The sequence below is a fragment of the Pristiophorus japonicus genome, chromosome 8 (genome assembly GCF_044704955.1).
Source record: "Pristiophorus japonicus isolate sPriJap1 chromosome 8, sPriJap1.hap1, whole genome shotgun sequence".
In the NCBI taxonomy this organism is placed as follows: domain Eukaryota; kingdom Metazoa; phylum Chordata; class Chondrichthyes; family Pristiophoridae; genus Pristiophorus; species Pristiophorus japonicus.
Genome location: NC_091984.1, coordinates 166,948,087 through 166,965,537, shown reverse-complemented (window position 1 = coordinate 166,965,537; position 17,451 = coordinate 166,948,087). Strand labels below are relative to the sequence as shown.

The 17,451-nt window shown below is 47.6% G+C and overlaps 1 protein-coding gene across 1 annotated transcript in view; it reads right to left on the bottom strand.

Annotated features, from left to right (window-relative positions):
- Positions 1 to 17,451, bottom strand: part of LOC139269216 (glutathione hydrolase 1 proenzyme-like) — a 122,532-nt gene that overhangs the window by 83,523 nt on the left and 21,558 nt on the right. The window lies entirely within an intron of this gene.

Genomic DNA, 17,451 nt, shown 5'->3' with positions numbered 1-17,451 from the left:
GACTCAGTGGGGCCTCCCTTGGTGTATTGCTCAACTGTGAGCAAGTGTTACATTGGTGAATGCATGACTCCAACTCTGAGTCAATGCCGGGCCACCAAACGTGCGACCTGGCGATAGCCTTCATCATGACTATGCCTTGGTGGGTACTGTGAAGGTCACGTATAAACGTTTCCCTGTCTTTTTTGGGCAAAATTGCACGATTCCCCCATAGGAGGCAGTCTGAATGGATGGACATTTCGTCCTTGCGACGGTGGAATTACTTAATTTCAACTTGCATTTCCCCTGGGACCGCCGACCAGCTCCCATTGAGTACGCAGCTTTTTACTAGTGATAGCACCGGGTGACAGGTGACCCCTCGCTCTCAAAAACATCCATTACAAGGAACAAGTCTGCGGGTTACGCGATTTCCACCCCGGTGGTGGGCAATGGTAGCCGACTGAGGGCATCCACACAGTTCTCAGTGCCTGGTCTGTGTCGGATTACATAACCATACGCAGATAACGTTAGTGCCCATCTTTGGATTCGGGACAAAGCATTGGTGTTAATACCTTTGCTTTCTGAGAACAACAAAATGAGCGGCTTGTGGTTGGTTTTGAGCTTGAACCGGAGCCCAAATAGGTATTGGTGCATTTTCTTAACCCCGTATACGCATGCTAATGCTTCTTTCTCAACCATACTGTAACTTCTTTCAGCCTTAGATAACCTTCTGGACGCAACTGCAACCGGTTGCAGTTTGCCTGACCCATTGACTGACCGTCCCATCGCTCTTCAACACCGGCACAACTGGCCCACTCGTTGAACTCGACTGACGATATGATCCCCTCTTTTGAAGTCTGTCCAGCTCGATCTCGACTTTCTCTCGCCTCATGTATGGAACCGCTCGGGCCTTGTGGTGAATGGGTCGTGCATCAGGGACTAGATGGATCTGCACTTTGGCACCTGTGAAGTTGCCGATGCCTGGCTTGAATAACGACGGGAATTTGTTTAGCACTTGGGCACATGAGGCGTCATCCACCGAAGACAGTGCTTTGATGTTGTCCCAGTGCCATCGGATTTTTCCTAGCCAGCTTCTGCCAAACAGCGCTGGGCCATCGCCTGGTACAATCCATGGTGGTAAATCACGCACAGCTCCATCGTACGATACCTTCACTGCCAATGACTGGTATGAGCTCTTTGGTGTAAGTGCACAGCTTGGTGTGAATCGGGCTTAATTTTGGCCTTTGTGCCATGTTGCCCCACAGTTTCTCAACAGCCTTCTGGTTCATAATTGACTGACTCGCCCCCGTGTCTAATTCCATGGAAACTGAAATGCCATTTAATTTGACTTTTAACATTATCGGAGGGCTTTTTGTGGTGAAGGTGTGTAATCCATACATTTCCTCTTCAGCTTCGGGTTGAGTTGCCTCTCTTACTCGTTCAGTGTGATCTGCGCCGGATCGATCATCTTCTGCCGACTCTGCCGACATGTTGAGTCGCAGCACGTCTGCACATTCGCTGGAGGTGCCCCATTGCTCCACAACCCTTGCACATGTAGTGCTTGAATCGACATTGATGGACTCTATGATTACCCCCGCAGCGCCAACATGGTGCTAATGGATTCGCATTCACGCCCCATGGCGGACTCTGAGTCATCCTAGGTCTGGCCTCTGCGGGCATGTAGGCCCTGCCATGTACAGTTCTGCCTGCTGAAGGCAGCATTTATGCACAGTACTTGCCGGTGAGTTCTGATGCTGCAATGATATCTGTTTAGTGTTACCGTTTGTGGACATAAAAGCCTGGGCTATTGTGATGGCCTTGCTCAGATCTAGGAATTCGGCAGACAGCAGTTTGCAAAGAATGACCTTGTGGCCAATTCCAAGCACGAAAAAGTCCCGCAACACTTACCCCAAAAATCCAGCAAATACGCACGGTCCCGTAAGGCGTCTTAAGTCGGCGACATAGCTCGCCACATCCTGGCCCTCGGAACGGTGGTGCGTATAAGAGCAATACCTGACCATCAAGATGTTTTCCTTCGGCTTGAGGTGTTGCCAATCCAGCGCGCACAACTCTTCATATGTCTTCTCCATTGGTTTCGTCTGTGCTAGCAGATTTTTGATGAGGTCATATACCGTGGACACGCAAACATTGAGGAGAATTGCCCTGCGCTTGACTGCGGTTCTTCCTTTTCCAGCTCGTTGGCCACGAAGTACTGGTCAAGACGCTCAATGAAGGCTTCAACCTCAACAAATCTCTCAAGAATACCAACGGCAGCCATAATTGCGTGAAAGTTCGTGATCTGTTACTCGTCGCTAATTGTTATGTTTAGAATAACTCCACAAGACTGTATATTGTAAGCTCAAACTGTTGTGACCTTGGTCACTTTAATGTAACTCCAGAGTGAGGAGGCAGCATGGTAGTCTGCCTTTTATACCTGTTTGCCCAGGGTGTGCAGGTGACCCTTGAGTCTCCCACAGGTGCGCCCCCGGGTGGCAAGTCTTACACATTGGTAATGTTTACATACATAACAATGGTGAAGTTATACAGAGAACAGGCTGCAACTAAGTAAGACACATGAGCTGGCACATACTGTGCCCTTCCTGATTTGTCAAGGCAGCCAACGCACCCCTTTATGACCCCAATGGTCTGCTTCATGACCACTCTGGTCAACGTGTGTGCTTGCTGTAGCACGTCTCTTTGTGCAACTCTTAGTGGGATCATTATCCATGGGAGCAGGGGGATCCCACAAACCACCCATTGGCATGCTTTTTGTTTTATTCAAAGAGGTCAGAGAGTGCCGAATGTCAAAAAGGAAATGCAATGTAACAAATTTCCAGCATATCGTGTGTTGACTTTCAGGATCCTTTGCAGATTGTCACACACAATCTGTACATTCAGGGAGCGGAAACCCTTCCGGTTGAGGAAATTTCAGGGGGATGACTGTAGGAGATCTCAAATCAATATGGGCGCCATTTATTGGTATTTCGGAAAGCCAGAAACACTAATGTGCCCATCATGCTGCCTTACTGTGATGGCAAAGTCAATGAAATCCCCAGCACTCTTGTGAAGTGCGTCAGTCACCTGATGAACGTATGACCATACTGCACACTGGCTGATATTATGTAAATCACCCGTGACTCCCTGAAAGAGCCAGTGCCATAAAAAGAGAGTAAGGTGGTCAGCGAGACAGCAGCGTGCAGATAATGGCTTCAAATCCTTGGGCAACAGGTGGCAGGCCTACCCTTTGGTGAAGAGTACTCTTCTAACACGCATCTCCTCACTAAGGTCTTCACATGACCTATGCTCCCTATATATTCTGAGAGAGCTTTGGTAATACAGTAACTGGTGAAGTGTAGCCTCCTTACTGTAGTGCGTGGGAAAATAGGGTCCTGGTGGACTAAGAACTCCCACAAGCAGTCAGAGGTAATAAATAATCACTGCTCAAATTTTCAGCAATCTTCAGGCTCAAATTCCTCACTTCCTCCAGTCTGAGCTGATCCTGAGACAACTATGCCTTATATTTCTCACTCTTACCCCCAGTGCATTGCGAGTGTAGAACGGGGAAACTCAGGGCTGCAGCACCACGGACCCTCATTGCCATATATTCTAATTAGGTACACGGGACCCAGTGAGCAGATCGCAGGAAGAGCCAAACCCTGTTTGGAAACTCGGGATAGGGAAATCAATTTTGGGGCAGGAAGCTGGCCGAAAGAGCTTCCATCACATTTTGTTGGCCAGTCAAACAAATGCCCATTTTTAAGCCCCAGCAACGACAGAAGTGTAATTTTGAGGCCTGTGTACTTAATTTAAGGAATGACCTAATCTTACATATACGAACTGAAAACATGAGCTAGACTGCCGGAGAAGCTGGTATGAGTGCAATGCTAGGCTGTGGGAGTCATTCATAGGAGGTCCCGCGAATCGAGGATGACTTGCTTCCACGCCAAAAAGGGATGAGTTCACACGTGTTTCAATGAAGGACCTAATATTCCAGGTCCTGAACTACATATTGAAGGGTGGAAGATGCCTGTGCGTGGATTTTTTTAAACATGTGGTGGCCGTTGCACACCAGCCACCACACGGGCTTGACAGAGCTAGGTCTTGGTCCAGTGGCAAGGGTTATCCAAGACGACTGGAGACCAGCTCTGCTGCACGGACCGAGTGTGCACACAATCGCAGTGTGGACTGGCCCATGCTGCCCCTGGGCACTCGTCTCTTCTGGGCCCAAACTCTCGCCTCTCCTGGGCCCCGATCACATCCCTCTACGAACTCTTGCCGCTCCTTCGCCCCGACCCCACTGCTCCTGTTGTACCCGCCCGCACTACAATCAGCGACCTGGATTTGGGTGTTGGATTTGATGCCATGGGAGTACTACGTAGGCCAGAGCATGTTGATGCTGCTGCCAGTGAAGCAAAAGGATTTACAGCCTTATTAGCAGGTCCGTACTCAGTAGATGATGTACTTGAGATCCTCAACTAGCCATGCAAGTGTCGGATCTATCACATGAACATGTTAAAGTCCTACCTCTGTTGTGAGGGAATGGCTCAGTCTATTATTGCCAATATTACGGCAGGCGAGCCTAAGGTGTGCAGAGGATACGTTTCAAGGACACCCTCATAGCCTCCTTGATACAGTGCAAAATCCCCACTGACACCTGGGAGTCCTTGGCCAAAGACCGCCCTAAGTGGAGGAAGTGCAGCCGAGAGGGTGCTGAGCACCTCGAGACTCATCGCCGAGAGCATGCAGAAACCAGGCGCAGGCAGCGGAAAGAGCGTGCGGCAAACCAGTCCCACCTGTTCTTTTCTTCAACGACTATCTGTCCCACCTGTGACAGAGACTGTAATTCCCGTATTGGACTGTACAGTCACCTAAGAACTCATTTTAGAGTGGAAGCAAGTCTTTCTCGATTTCGAGGGACTGCCTATGATGATATTGCCAATCCAGATGAAGGAGAGGAAGGTGGGATTACAGATCTCATTGAAAAGTCAAACAGATTACTCGCTAGGCAGGATCACTGTGAGCTCAGTTATCTCCTACAGAGGGACAGCAAGTCAGGAAATTGTTGCTGGGTTTTACTCAATGCCCTCGGGCAAACCAGGCTATGCAAAGCAGTTTGTACACGTGACAGACATGTCAAAGCCAGTGAGCAGGCACACATACCCTGTGCCACACAGTGTAAGGGAACACACAGCTTGTGGGGTACGGGAGATGGTGCAACTGGGAGCTTGTCTGCATCACTGGTGGTGTTAGTCCCCAAGGGCAAGACCACACAGTTTTGTGTAGGTCATGCTAAATAACTGAACAGAATCTGACACCTATCTGATGATTCACATGGAGGGAGCTCTGTAGAAACTAGGGAGTCCCAAGTATCCGATCACTAAACCTGATGAAGGTTAACGGCATTTAACACAAAGGCTCTGTTTCACTCTCTTTGTTACATCAGGGGCTGGATTTTCGGTTCTGCCCATTTCGGGGCGGTAATGGCGGTGGGGCGGTATAGTTTACGCCCAGGAACAGTTTGCGCCTCAGTCAACAAAATTCATCAGCTGGGCCCCAAATGTAGAGCGGAGCGCTAAGTGGGGCATTGCACACCTCTCTCAGGGCGCTAGGCCGGTTCAGCAAGCGAAAATCCCAAGCTAAACAGCCAGCCTCGGAGCGCTGTAAGAGGGGCCTGGGGAGAAAAAAAACCTGACAAAACACCAAAAACATTCCCGATAAATACCTCACATCACCAAAACATAAATCGCAAAAAAAACCAAAAAACAATCACACTTACCTGAGGACGACATTACTTCCCTCACTGCAGCCGCTACAGCTCAGACCGCTCGCTTCCACAGGTGGTCCCAGCACGGCGCCCTACGGAGCACTACGGGTTGGGCAGCAACCAGAAATCGAGCCGGTGTCACAACCAGGGGCGTTGCACACCGGCTTGCCTCTTCCGGGCGGTAATGCTAAAACCAGCACCGAAAACCCCGGCGGGGTGCCGGCAGCTGGCCGCCCGCCAGAAAGAGCTTACTGCCACCATTGCCGCCTGTCCGGGGCGAAAACAGATGGCAACAAGCCCAAAGTCCAGTCCCAGGGCTATACAAATTTACAGTCACGCCTTTTAGAATGAAAAATGAAGCCACCACATTGTAACAGCCAATGGATTCCATCCTGATTGGCTGGGGATTATATCCTAAAATATATTTAGTCAGACATGGGAAGAACACCTCACCATCTCACCGACATATTGAACTCCAAAGTAGAACAGGATTGACAATTAAGGCCAAAGAATGTAACATCAGTACGACCAGCTCATTATTTGGATCGGGGCGCGGGGAGAAACAGAGGTTTGGCCAGAGAAGTTTAGGCTGTTTGGTGCTCTGGGTCTGCCCCAGCAAATGCGGCTTGAGTAACTACTCTCGCATATTTGCAGATAGTTGCAATAGGGTAGCCTGATAGTGAACAGATTTAACTCGGGAAAGGAAAGGGAAGCCCAGACAAATATTTGGTCTGTTGAGGCTGAAAATGCTTTTGAAAGGCTGAGGAATGCGCCATGTGCAGACTCTCACTAGCTAGCACTGACTATTGCTAGCTGGCACAGTGCAGCGTTCTATCTCAGCAGGCCAGTCACATGTGCTGCCCTCAACCCAGTGAATGGTATCAGGGAGGAGCACCCAATTGTCTACCCAAGTCACAGGTTACAGAGATAGGGAAGGTGAGGCTATGGAGGAATTTGAAAACAAGGATGAGAATTTTAAAATTGAGGTGTTGCCGGACCAGGAGCCAATGGAGGTCAGCGAGCACAGGGGTGATGGGTGAGCGGGACTTGGTGCGGCATGTTTAGATGCAGAATTAAATCTTTCTACAGCACCCTAACATTATAACTCAAACCTGACCCCAGAAGAGTGCCCTTTACTGGCACCAAATCTGACATGTTTTTATTTCCCACATCCTATGGTATCTCTGATTAAGACACCCAAGTGGGGATAGAAGTTGCTTTGTTATTTTTAAAAACAGGGTCCAGTATTCTGGGTGAAGCTACACTGTTCACTATTTTAATGAAATCATGAATTAATTTGAGGTGTGTGTCAGTGGGTAGCACGCTCACCTTTGAGTCAGAAGGTTGTGGGTTCAAATTCCATTCCAGAGACTTGAGTACAAAATCTAGGCTGACACTGTAGTGCAGTACTGAGGGAGTGCTGCACTGTCGGAGGTGCTATCTTTTGAATGAGATATTAAACCGAGATGTCTGCCCTCGCAGATGGATGTAAAAGATCCCATGGTACCATTCAAAGAGCAGGGGTGTTCGCCACGGTGCCTTGACCAATATTTATCCTTCAACCAATATCAGTGAAACAGATTATCTGGTGATTGTCTAATTACTTTATGTGGGATCTTGCGAAGCACAAATTGACTGCTGCATTTCCCACATTGTAACAGTGACTACACTTCTGTCATGTATGTACTTTTGGGATCACTAGCCACTAGATGGCATCGCTGTTGGAGGCCATTGGGCTGCACGCATGTGTGTGCAGACCAAGTATAAAAGGCCAGCAGTTTTGTATATTAGTCACTTTGGACCTTAATAAAGCAGAGCCAAGGTCATACCTCTTGGAGTTAAACAGTACTCAGTCTAACAGTTATTGCATACACAACATTTGGTGACGAGGCAACAAGAACCTTTGCATGCAAAAATGAGCATAATTGGATTGTTGGGGCGATTTGTGAAAGGAGAAGATTGGGCAAACTTTGTGAGCTGGTTGCGCCAGTTCTCCGTAGCCAACAAAATGGAGGAGGTCGGCAACGCAGATCGGCGCCGGGCGGTGTACTTCACGCTTTGCGGTCCAAAACTTTATAGTCTGATAAAGAATCTACTCCTGCCTTTGAGTCCAACAGAGAAGAATTGTGTACACTGGTACAGGACCACCTTAAGCCAGACGAAGGCATCATCATACAGATTTTACATGCACGTTCGCTCAGAGGGCCAGAATGCGGTGGAATTCATTGCCAACCTGAGACGACTAGCGGGACCGTGTAAGTTCGGGACTGTATTGGCAGACATGTTGCGGGACTTCTTTGTAATTGGCATCAACCACGAGGTGATCCTGCGTAAACTACTGGCAGTGGAGACATTGGACTTGAACAGGGCCATCACGATCGCTCAGTCATACATGGCGATGGATAGAAGTCTAAAGCAGATATCAGTGAAAATCGAAACTCGGCATGTTCTATAAATATGATTGATTCGGCGTTTAGCAGAGCGGCACATGGCAGGTCCTACCCGACTGCGTACGTGAAACCCGTGGCTGCCCAAAGTCCGCCAGTGGGAATGCATCCGATTTCTCCGTGTTGGCGTTGTGGGGGAAATCACCGGCACCAGCAGTGCCGATTTAAGCAATATAGTTGCAAAGACTGTCTGAGAGTGGGGTATCTCCAGCGCATGTGTCCGCAGACGAACAAGCGTGCTGCGACACACCACATGGAGGGCGATGGTCAGACTAGTGCGGATCCTGATACACAATCCGAGATACCAGAGGAGGAAGTGTATGGACTGTACTTGTTCCTAACTAAGAGCAAACTGATAATGATCAACGTGAAATTTAATGACGTGCCGGTATCGATGGAACTGGACACGGGGGCGAGTCAATTGATAATGAGCCAGAGGGCATTCGACAAGCTGTGGGATACTAAGGGTGTGAGGCCCAGGCTGAGTCCAGTCAATGCCAAGTTGCACACGTATACCAAAGAACTCATAACGGTGATTGGCAGTGCCACAATTAAAGTGTTGTATGATGGTGCGGTTCACGAGTTACCGCTATGGATTGTCCCAGGCAATAGCCCAACGCTGTTCGGCAGGAACTGGCTTGAAAAAATCAGATGCGATTGGAACGACATCAAGGCGTTGTCATCAGAGAAAGATGTATGTACCCAAGTACTGAGCAAGTTCCCCTCACTGTTCGAACCAGGCATCGGCAATTTCACGGGAGCCAAGGTGCAGATCCATGTGGATTCGGATGCAAGACCCGTCCATCATAAAGCTCGGGCAGTTCCGTATATGATGAGGGAGAAGGTCGAAATCGAACTGGATAGACTCCAGCGTGAAGGGATCATATCACCGGTTGAATTTAATGAATGGGCCAGCCCCATTGTTCCTGTGCTGAAAATTGATAGCACAGTCAGAATCTGTGGAGACTACAAGGCTACGATCAACAGGGTTTCGAAACAGGATCAGTACCCATTACAGAAGGCTGATGACTTGTTTGCAACGCTAGCCGGGGGGGAAGTCGTTCACCAAACTGGACTGGACGTCGGCCTACATGACACAGGAGCTGGTCGAGATGTCAAAGAGACTTACGTGCATTAACACGCATAAAGGACTCTTTATTTATCACAGGGGCCCTTTTGGAATTCGCTCGGCTGCAGCAATATTTCAGAGGAACATGGAGAGTCTACTGAAGTCCGTTCCCAGAACCGTCGTGTTCCAAGATGACATCCTGATCACAGGTCGTGACTCCGAGGAACATCTGAACAACGCGGAAGAGGTTCTACATCGACTGGACAAAGTGAGACTCAGGCTGAAACGCTCGAAGTGCGTCTTCATGGCACCAGAGGTCGAATTCCTGGGGAGGAAAATTGTGCTGACGGCATCAGGCCCACAGACGCAAAAACCAAGGCCATCAAGAATGCACCCAAGCCGCAGAATGTAACGGAGCTGCGTTCGTTCCTGGGTTTACTCAACTACTTCGGTAACGTCCTACCTAAATTGAGCACATTATTAGAACCACTGCACATGCTGCTAAGAAAAGGCGACAACTGGGTGTGGGGCGCATCTCAAGACAGAGCTTTTGAGAAAGCCACTAATCTGCTTCGCTCTAACAAACTGCTGGTACATTATGTTCCATGTAAACGTTTAGTATTGGCCTGTGATGCATCGTCATATGGAATTGGTTGCATACTCCAACAAGGTAATAAGTCGGGTAAACTTCAACCAGTCACGTATGCTTCAAAAAGTTTGTCTAAATTGGAACGAGCCTACAGAATCGTAGAGAAAGAAGCACTAGCCTGTGTATATGGGGTTAAAAACATGCATCAGTACTGTTGTGTCCTTACACACTACAGTAAATCAACACGAGGCACATACTGGAGACAAGGTCATTCTGTGACCTGTACCTTTATTCATAGGACCAAGAAGTGATGACTCTGTGTGGGACCTCCCTTTATATACTTGGATGACCAGGTGAGGAGTGTCTCCCACAAGTTCACCCCCTGTGGTCAAGGTGTGCATTTCTCAGGTGAACAGTGTACAGTGCTGTTACATAAAGGTTACAGTTATGTGAGGTTAAAACATGACATCACCTCCCCCCAACGTCTTTGGGTCAAAGATTGAGTCTTTTAGGTGGTCGATGTTCTCTCGTGGAGTGTCGTAGTTGGGGCTCTGGTTGTTGAGTCTTGGTATGTGTCTTTGTCACTTGTGGTGATTTCGGCTCATCTGGGCTGACCGCAGGGACTGTGTATGTTGTTGACGGTTGTTGTTCGTTCATTGGTAGTGGTGTGGGCAGTATCTCATGATCTTCCTTGGGTTCTTTAGTGCCTATGTTAAACTTTTTTTTTTACTTAGTCTAGATGTTTGTGACATATTTGCCCATTGTTGAGTCTGACTACTAGTGTCCATTGTTGTGTCCTAGGTATACCCCTGTCTTGTAGACCCCTCTTGTGGTTCATTTACTTTGTAAACCAGTCTTGTTGTGGGCTTCCTGCACATCCTGACTAAAAGTCTACTTAAGTTACAATTTCTGTAAATGAATTGTTGAAACCGGCTGGTCTTCGTAGTATGTTTGCCCCCACACCTCCAGCATGAGATGCGATTGTTGTGAACAAAAGAGTTGGTACCAGGCATTCCTCTCTGATTGTCTCTTTGATTACTCTTGAGCACTCTGTTCGTGGGTGTCAATGGTCTCATCCCGGGACGTATTGTCCCTTGTGATGGTGTAAATGTCCGTTCAACCTGCCATTGTCTCTGTTGCGGGTCCACCATAGAGTCTGTTACTGCAAGGTTGGTGTCGAATTGCCCTTGCCTGGCTGCAGGGTTCTGAGTTGCGTTCACCATGTTAACTCCCTGCTCCATCGCCACGTTGGGAGCAGAGTTGCGCACATATATGATCTTGGTTTCCTCCTCCCCCGCTATGAAGGTTTGAGCCATCAACGCCGCTGCTTCCAAGGTCAAGTCCTTGGTCTCAATTAGCTTCCTAAAAATCCCGGCATGACCAATGCCCTCAATGAAGAAATCCCATAACATCTCCCCCTGCAGGCGTCTGTGAACTTACAGAGGCTGGCCAAGCGCCGAAGGTCCGCAACGAAGTCCGGTATGCTCTGTCCTTCCCGACGTCGGCGCGTATAGAATCGGTGTCGGGTCATGTGTATACTACTCGCCGGTTTGAGGTGCTCACTGATCAGTTTGCTGAGCTCCTCAAAGGTCTTGTCCGCCGGCTGCTTGGGTGCGAGCAGGTCTTTCATCAGCGCGTACGTCTTAGGTCCACAGCTGGTCAGTAGATGCGCCCTTCGCTTATCAGCCGCTGCCGCTCCCAGCCAGTCCTGCGTGACAAAACTCTGCTGGAGCCTCTCAACGAAATCATCCCAGTCCTCACCAATACAGTATCGTTCCTCCATGCTACCGGTGGCCATTCTCGAGTCTTTGATTCCCGTTTCTCGTCGCCAAATGTTGTGTCCTTACACACTACAGTAAATCAACACGAGGCACATACTGGAGACAAGGTCACCCTGTGACCTGTACCTTTATTCATAGGACCAAGAAGTGATGACTCTGTGTGGGACCTCCCTTTATATACTTGGATGACCAGGTGAGGAGTGTCTCCCACAAGTTTACCACCTGTGGTCAAGGTGTGCATTTCTCAGGCATATACAGTGTACAGTGTTGTTACATAAAGGTTACAGTTATGTGAGGTTACAAACATGACAAGTACTTGTTTGGTCTTCAGTTTGAACCGGAGACAGATCACAAGCCGCTCATTTCACTGTTCTACGAAAACAAAGGTATCAATACCAATGCTTCATCCCGCAGCCAGGTGGGTGCTGACATTATCCGCTTATGATTATGTCATTCGCCATAGACATAGCACCGAGAATTGTGCCGATGCTTTGAGCCGTCTGCCGTTGACCACGCCAGAGGTAGAAACGCCACAACTGACGGACCTATTGTTAGTTATGGATGCCTTTGAGAGTGAAGGAACCCCTGTCACGGCTCAACAAGTTAAGACCTGGACCAGCCAGGACCCGATTTTATCGATGGTGAGGAGTTGCATCCTCAAAGGTGATTGATCAGTCATACCCAAGCAAATGTCCTGGGGATAATATTTGCTAATGCAGTTCGGGAGTGTTTAAACTAATATGGCAGGGGGATGGGAACCTATGCAGCGAGACAGGGCGAAGTAATATGGAGTCAGAAACAGATGGTAGAAGGTAAAAAGCAATAGTGGAAGGCCGAGTAAACAAAGGCAAGAAACAAAAAGGGCCACACTACATCATAATTCTAAAAGGACAAAGGGTGTTAAAAAAACAAGCCTGAAGGCTTTGTGTCTTAATGCAAGGAGTATCTGTAATAAGGTGGATGAATTAACTGTGCAAATAGATGTTAACAGATAAGATGTGATTGGGATTACAGAGACGTGGCTCCAGGATGATCAGGGCTGGGAACTCAACATCCAGGGGTATTCAACATTCAGGAAAGATAGAATAAAAGGAAAAAGAGGTGGGGTAGCATTGCTGGTTAAAGAGGGGATTAGAAAGGACAATAGTTAGGAAGGACATTAGCTTGGATGATGTGGAATCTATATGGGTAGAGCTGCAGAACACCAAAGGGCAAGAAATGTTAGTGGGAGTTGTGTACAGACCTCCAAACAGTAGTAGTGATGTTGGGGAGGGCATCAAACAGGAAATTAGGGGTGCATGCAATAAAGGTGCAGCAGTTATCATGGGTGGCTTTAATATGCATATAGATTGGGCTAAGGACAAACTAGAAGCAATACGGTGGAGGAGGATTTCCTGGAGTGCATGAGGGATGGTTTTCTAGACCAATATGTCGAGGAACCAACTAGGGGGGAGGCCATCTTAGACTGGGTGTTGTGTAATGAGAGAGGATTAATTAGCAATCTCGTTGTGCGAGGCCATTTGGGGAAGAGTGACCATAATATGATGGAATTCTGCATTAGGATGGAGAATGAAACAGTTAATTCAGAGACCATGGTCCAGAACTTAAAGAAGGGTAACTTTGAAGGTATGAGGTGTGAATTGGCTAGGATAGATTGGCAAATGATACTTAAGGGGTTGACAGTGGTTGGGCAATGGCAGACATTTAGAGACCGCATGGATGAACTACAACAATTGTACATCCCTGTCTGGCGTAAAAATAAAAAAGGGAAGGTGGCTCAACCGTGGCTATCAAAAGAAATCAGGGATAGCATTAAAGCCAAGGGAGTGGCATACAAATTGGCCAGAAATAGCAGCGAACCCGGGGACTGGGAGAAATTTAGAACTCAGCAGAGGAGGACAAAGGGTTTGATTAGGGCAGGGAAAATAGAGTACGAGAGGAAGCTTGCAGGGAACATTAAGACAGACTGTAAAAACTTCTACTGATATGTAATGAGAAAAAGGTTAGTAAAGACAAACGTAGGTCCCCTGCAGTTAGAATCAGGGGAAGTCATAACGGGGAACAAAGAAATGGCAGACCAATTGAACAAGTACTTTGGTTCGGTATTCACTAAGGAGGACACAAACAACCTTCCGGATATATAAGGGGTCAGAGGGTCGAGTAAGAAGGAGGAACTGAGGGAAATCCTTATTAGTCGGGAAATTGTGTTGGGGAAATTGATGGGATTAAAGGCCAATAAATCCCCAGGGCCTGATGGACTGCATCCCAGAGTACTTAAGGAGGTGGCCTTGGAAATAGCGGATGCATTAACAGTCATTTTCCAACACGCCACAGACTCTGGATCAGTTCCTATGGAGTGGAGGGTAGCCAATGTAACCCCACTTTTTAAAAAAGGAGGGAGAGTGAAAACAGGAAATTATAGACCGGTCAGCCTGACATCGGTAGTGGGTAAAATGATGGAATCAATTATTAAGGATGTCATAGCAGCGCATTTGGAAAGAGGTGACATGATAGGTCCAAGTCAGCATGGATTTGTGAAAGGGAAATCATGCTTGACAAATCTTCTGGAATTTTTTAAGGATGTTTCCAGTAGAGTGGACAAGGGAGAACCAGTTGATGTGGTATATTTGGACTTTCAGAAGGCTTTCGACAAGGTCCCACACAAGAGATTAATGTGCAAAGTTAAAGCACATGGGATTGGGGGTAGTGTGCTGACGTGGATTGAGAACTGGTTGTCAGACAGGAAGCAAAGAGTAGGAGTAAATGGGGACTTTTCAGAATGGCAGGCAGTGACTAGTGGGGTACCGCAAGGTTCTGTGCTGGGGCCCCAGCTGTTTACATTGTACATTAATGATTTAGACGAGGGGATTAAATGTAGTATCTCCAAATTTGCGGATGACACTAAGTTGGGTGGCAGTGTGAGCTGCGAGGGGGATGCTATGAGGCTGCAGAGCGACTTGGATAGGTTAGGTGAGTGGGCAAATGCATGGCAGATGAAGTATAATGTGGATAAATGTGAGGTTATCCACTTTGGTGGTAAAAACAGAGAGACAGACTATTATCTGAATGGTGACAGATTAGGAAAAGGGGAGGTGCAACGAGACCTGGGTGTCATGGTACATCAGTCATTGAAGGTTGGCATGCAGGTACAGCAGGCGGTTAAGAAAGCAAATGGCATGTTGGCCTTCATAGCGAGGGGATTTGAGTGCAGGGGCAGGGAGCTGTTACTACAGTTGTACAGGGCCTTGGTGAGGCCACACCTGGAGTATTGTGTACAGTTTTGGTCTCCTAACTTGAGGAAGGACATTCTTGCTATTGAGGGAGTGCAGCGTAGGGTCACCAGACTGATTCCCGGGATGGCGGGACTGACATATCAAGAAAGACTGGCTCAACTGGGCTTGTATTCACTGGAGTTCAGAATGAGAGGGGATCTCATAGAAACGTTTAAAATTTTGACGGTTTTAGACAGGTTAGATGCAGGAAGAATGTTCCCAATGTTGGGGAAGTCCAGAACCAGGGGTCACAGTCTAAGGATAAGGGGTAAGCCATTTAGGACCGAGATGAGGAGAAACTTCTTCACCCAGAGAGTGGTGAACGTGTAGAATTCTCTACCACAAGAAGTTGTTGAGGCCAATTCACTAAATATATTCAAAAAGGAGTCAGATGTAGTCCTTACTACTCGGGGGATCAAGAGGTATGGCAAGAAAGCAGGAATGGGGTACTGAAGTTGCATGTTCAGCCATGAACTCATTCAATGGCGGTGCAGGCTCGAAAGGCCGAATGGCACACTCCTGCACCTATTTTCTATGTTTCTACGTTTCTATGAGACCAAACCTTACATTCGTCGCAAAGATGAACTGTCTATTCAGTCGGATTGTATGCTGTGGGGCAATCGTGTTATTATGCCAAAGAAAGGGAAGAGAGAAATTTGTACATGAGCGACATAGCACACATTCCAGCATTGTAATGATGAAAGCCATCGCCAAGTCTCATGTATAGTGGCCAGGAATTGAGCTGGAATCATGTGTGCATCAGTGCAACACTTGCATGCAGCTCAGCAAAGCACCAGCGGAATCGCCACTGAGTCTGTGGTCGTGGTTGTCCAAACCATGGTCCAGAATCCACGTCGACTTTGCAGGTCGTTTCCTGGGGAAGATGTTTTTAGTTGTGGTGGATGCATATTCGAAGTGGATAGAGTGTATAATCATGTCATCCAGCACATCCACAGCTACCATTGAGAATCTCAGTGTCATGTTTGAAACACATGGTCTGCCTGACATCGTTGTTAGCGACAACGGATCGTGCTTCACCAGTCAGGAGTTCAAAAGTTCATGAAACTCAATGCTATCAAACAGGTAAGGTCAGCACCATTCAAACCTGCATCCATTGGGCAAGCAGAATGTGCTGTCCAAATCATAAAGCAGAGTATGAAACGAGTAACCCAAGGATCACTGCAGACCCGCCAGTCATGCATACTGTTTAGTTATAGGACAAGACCACACACGCTTACCGGGGTCTCGCCTGCTGAACTAATGATGAAGACAGGTCTTAAGACCAAGCTATCTCTTGTACATCCTGACTTGAATAATCATGTTGAATGTCGAAGACAAAGTCAGCAAGGGTATTACGATCGCGCAGCTATGTCACGCGATATTTCTGTAAATTATCCTATGTATGTTCTGAATTATGGTCAGGGTCCCAAGTGGATCGCTGGTACTGTCATGGCCAAGAGTATTTATTGTCAAGCTCAAAAATGGGCAAACATGCAGGAAACATACGGATCAGACAAAGCTGCAGCACACAGATGAACTGGAACAGTCGGAGGAAGAGACAATCGACGACCAACCAACCTATCCCCAGTCATCAGAGGACTCAGTGGTCATCAGTGAATGGGACTTTCAATCACTGACATGTTCAATGAAAATGGACTTTCAATCCCTGACATGGCCATTGCCACTCCCACCAGGTCAGCCACCCAGCCACCAGTCACAACAGACTCTGAACACTCACCCAAGGCTGGAATTGAACTGAGACGGTCAACCCAGGAGCATAAAACACCAGACCGCATCAATTTGTAACAGACTGTGTTAATATCTCAGAGGGCAGGGGGTATTGTTATGTATGTACTTTTGGGATCACTAGCCACTAGATGAAGTCACTGTTGCAGGCCATTGTGTGCAGCCCAAGTATAAAAGGCCAGCCATTTTGTATATCAGTAACTTTGGGCCTTAATAAAGCAGAGCCAAGGTCATACCTCTTGGAGTTAAACAGTGCTCAGTCTAACAGTTATTGCATACACAACAACTTCCAAAGTATTTCATTGGCTGTAAAGCACTTTGGGTGTCCTGAGGATGTGAAAGGTGCTATATAAATGTAATTGCTAGCTCCTACCACCAATTTAGAGGCACTTGAGTGCTCTGGGCACATGCTGACTAGCAATTGAATTGATTCTGCTGGAACTCATTTCACATTGGTCCCTTACAGCCTACAGACAAAATGGAAACCATCAACTCAGGGAACTGGATCTCAACCCAAGCCCAGAGGTGGAAGGCCAGCATCTAGCCTACTGCATCACCGTGTCTCCCGAGCCCCAGCTTCTTAAAAGCAAACGGCTTCAAAGCAGATTGCTGTCGTGCACAAAGGCCGGGATCAATTCTAATGTAAGTATGAATTCCTGATAACAGCAAGTCATTTATTACCAGATCTGGCTCACCCTAAAGGGAAATCAAATGGAATAATAATTTAAATGTAACTAATTAAAACCAAACAGACTGAATTAATGGGTCGCTCCAGTGAGGTTACTAGGAACATTCCAGAACTAGTGA